Raw genomic sequence first — 4,215 nt, 5'->3', positions numbered from 1 at the left:
ACTATAGATGTTGCCAATTTTTTTTTTGTAAGGATTTATACATATTTTTAAGTTGATTTGATTATAGGATTTTACAATGCCAGACAGAATTAGTTCGTTATAATTGAATTGAGTTCTTTTCATAATTTTCTAAAAATAATAAATAAAAATACATAATTTAGATGTAAATTTTGAATAAAAAATACTTTATTCATTATTCGTTATATTTATTCATTAGTATTTAACTCTAAATTATAATTAAAAAAAATATTAATTGCTATGTCTGATTATCTAAACCGATGAGTCGCGGATATGTATAATGTGCAGGTCTATATATTCACACACATAGCTAATAAATGAAGAGTAAATTATTTGTACAATTATAGTATAATTTATATTTAGTATAATTAGTAATAAATTAGAATATTATTTTTCTCCAAATAATATAAGAGTTTATCTATCTTGTACCCATATTAAAGTTACAAAATTAGAAAGAAAATCAAAAGAATATTGTTCCGAGGGTTACCTGAAACTATAGGTCGATCTCGGATGAGATCTTCTGTGTTGGTCGGAGCCGACGTGTCCGGCAGGTATACGGCAGCCGGAGCTGGTGTGTCCGACTTGTTGGACTTGGTGGTGGTGCTGATCCTTCGTCCCCGGAGGATGGGGGGTACCTGCAAGGGACTCCGATGCTTAAGTTAGCAAGGGTATTAAGCAGGTATGAGTAGAATCAGAGTATGAGTTATACCTGGGTGCTCCAGTGTATTTATAATGGTGAGGAGTGACCTTTCTGGAGATAAGATAGTTATCTTATCTTATCTTATCTTTATCTTTGAGTGAGGTCATCTTATCTTTAGGGGAACCGCCTTTATCTTTCTGGGCTTTGGCTGCCTTTAGATTGGGCTGTGTTCCTTCGTTTTGGGCCTGCTTTGGGCTCCTTTGGCGATTTGGCCGAGCTCTTTGAGAAGAGGTCGGATAGTCTGACCTAAAGAGGTCGTCGGCTTGTCGCTAAACATCCCGGGTCGGACAGCTTGACCCAGGGTATGAACAGTGCCCCTGCTTGAGTTCGATCTTTCTGTGAGATCGTGTTTTTCAGAGCTTCGATCTCTTTGGAAGTCGTGATCAAGCATCTGTCTGGTTTGTTTCTTCATTGCTTCGCAATCTTTGCAGATTTTCTAGAGGTTTGGTACTTCATAGTCCAACCTCTTTTGAGTGGTAGTGCGGGTTTTCTACCCTTGCCTTCTGGATCACGCCTTGCTTTAAGTTTGTGTTGACAACCTTCTGCTTTGGCAAAGTTATCCTTGCAGCTTGATATCCGAGCTTTTAGTGACTTGTCCCATGACTTTTTAGTGTTCTTTATATAGAACCTTTTTTAGTATCGGATGATGTTCGTAGCCCTTTTCTTATTCATTTTGGCTAAGCACATTTGAGCCTTAAGTTGTTTCCCAACCCTTTGGCTTGTTCTTTCTTGAAGTCATACTTGCGCCTCTTCTTTATCTAACGTTGACCTATATGACTTTTCCCCTGCTTGAGTTCGATCTTTCCGTGAGATCGTGCTTTTCAGAGATTTGATCTCTTTGGGGAAGTCGTGCTCAAGCATCCTGACTTTGGTCGATCTTTGAGTAGTTTCTCCTTGTGCGAGTCTGGTATTGCCCCTTTTACTTTGTTGAGGGGACTTTTCAACCTTCTTCCGACTTGTTTGTCTTCACTGTTCGGGCTTTTTAGTCATAATCCAACAACTTTTTAGGTAGTGTTCCGATGGGGAACCTTTTTATAGTTTGTTTGGATGACTTTTTAGCTCTGTTTTTGAGGCTGTGCTTTTCGCTTTTTAAGTAGTTTCTTTTTTCAAGACTTCGTACCTTTTAGCAAAACATTCCTGGCCTTTCTCTGGCCATTTGCGAGATGTTTTTGTCCGTTTTTGTGGATCTTTGTAGAGTGTCGGTACTTTGTTGTCCGACCTCTCTTGATCACTTCTGGTTTCGTCCACTTTCTGTTTGGTCGAGGTGGTCCTTGGGGCTAACTTGTCCGACGAATTTTTAGTATTCTCGTATAATACTTTTTAGTCAGTCTGAACAATTTTGATAGCCTTGTCGTGGAGCCGTGGCTTTTTTGGGCGGAGCTATATCCGTTTTAGCGCACGTTTTTGTTAGTCCGACTTCTTCTTGTCGGTCCAAGCTGTAGCTTTCGTTGGTCCGACTTCTTTTTGTCGGTCCAAGCTGTAGCTTTCGTTGGTCCGACTTCTTCTTGTCGGTCCAAGCAGTCGCTTTAATTGGCTCGGGCTGACTTCTTCATGTCGGGTCCTTCTAAGTTATTTTTGTAATCCACTTTCTTGGACCTTTGTCAGGTCTTCTTTCAGGGATTACTTTTATAACTTGTCCATTGTAGGAGACCGACTTCTTTATGTTGATCTCTTCTAAGTTATTTCGTAATCCTCTTTCTTGGACCTTTGTCAGGTCTCTTTCAGGGATTACTTTTATAACTCTTTGGTAGTAGGAGTCCGACTTCGTTATGTCGGCCTCTTTCTAAGTTATTTTTGTAGTCCTCTTTCTTGGATCTTTGTCAGATCTCTTTCAAGTACTACTTGTATAACTTTTTTAGTGGTAGGAGTCCGATTTGGTTACGTCGGTCTCCTTTAAGTTATTTTTTGTAGTCCTCTTTCTTGGATCTTTGTCAGATCTCTTTCAGGGACTACTTGTATAACTTTTTGTTTTGGGCTGACTTTGTTATGTCAGGCCCTTCTAAGTTAAAGTAATCCTCTTTAATAGGGTTGGCCAGACCTCTTTCCAGGGTTTACTTATAACTTGGGTTGACTTGGTTCGACTTCTTAACGTTCGACCAGTCCTTAAGTTATTATTTTAGCGATCCGTAAGACCTCGTCAGGTTCTTTTTTAGATCACTTTCGATAACTTCTTACATTATTCTGTGTTCATCTTTGCCGATTTGTAGAAAGTGGTTGTCATCTCTAGATCGTCCTTTGGGTGAATCGCGTTTTCACCTTTATCGGACGGTTGTCTTTATCGTGATCGTGCAGTGAAATTGTTTTTCACTTTCTGCCGATCTGTTACTTTATAATCGGGCGATGAACTCTGCTTTCACTTTTTTGCCGACCTTGTCGAAATCGGCCGATGAATTCTGGTTTCATCTTTCCTGACTTTTATCATGATCGGGCGGTGAATTTGGTTTTCACCCCGCCAACCTTGTCGTGATCCGGCAGTGAAATTTGCATTTCAGATTAATGCGTCTTGGTATAGCAGTGAATTTTCTTTTCACTTTATCGAAATCAAATGATGAATTCAGTTTTCATCGTGGTCAGGCGGTGAAGTTAGTTTTCACCTTGTCGACTTGTCGCTTTGTAATCGAACGATGAGTTTGGTTTTCATCTTGCCGACTTTGTCGTGATCGGGCGGTGATTTTGGTGTTTCACCTTGCCGACCTGCCGTAGTCGGGCGTCTTGGTAGGAAACTTTTTAGGGAATCTGCAATCTTTTAAACAATAATATAAAGATAAGAGTGTGTACATGTTAGTACTTACCTTTCTAGGTTGGGCAATCTTTTTAGATCTCGGCCTAGCGCCCTTTTTAGATTGCAGGCATGCCATGACCTTGGAAGCTCTTGCCCTTTGAGTTCGGACAGTCTGTAGCAACCTTTCCCCAGTTCTTCTGAACAACTTGGTATGGTCCTTTCCAGTTGGCTGCTAGCTTTCCTTCTCCAGGTCGAGTTATTCCGATATCATTTCGGTTTAGGATGAGGTTGCTGTTGGCAAAGCTTCGCTGTACTACCTTCTGATTGTATCTTGAGGCCATTCGACGTTTTAATGCCTCTTCCTTGATTGGAGCTCTCTCTCGGACTCTTGGAAGTAGGTCGAGTTCTTTCCTTTGGATTTGGGAGTTGACCTCTTCATTGTAGAAGATCATTCTGGGGGATCCTTCTTTGATCTCTACTGGGATCATTGCCTCCATTCCGTAAATCAATCGGAAGGGTGATTCCCCCGTGGTGAAGTGTGGAGTTGTCCGATACGCCCATAGGACTTGTTGGAGCTCTTCTGGTGGGGCTATGTTTTGATGTAAAGCTTTGACTTTGTAGTTGGGTTTTTGCTCTGAAGAACTTTGGTTCATTCTGCAAAAAGCTTACGTCTTTGATCGTTTGTGATGACTTTTTTTTGGTCATTCCCCTTTGAGAAGAATGTGGGCTTTTAGGGTTTTGTTGCTGTTCCTGTTTCTTTTCATCGTTGCCTGAC

Source organism: Arachis duranensis, chromosome 9 (genome assembly GCF_000817695.3).
Source record: "Arachis duranensis cultivar V14167 chromosome 9, aradu.V14167.gnm2.J7QH, whole genome shotgun sequence".
NCBI lineage: Eukaryota > Viridiplantae > Streptophyta > Magnoliopsida > Fabales > Fabaceae > Arachis > Arachis duranensis.
This window is presented reverse-complemented; position numbering follows the sequence as displayed.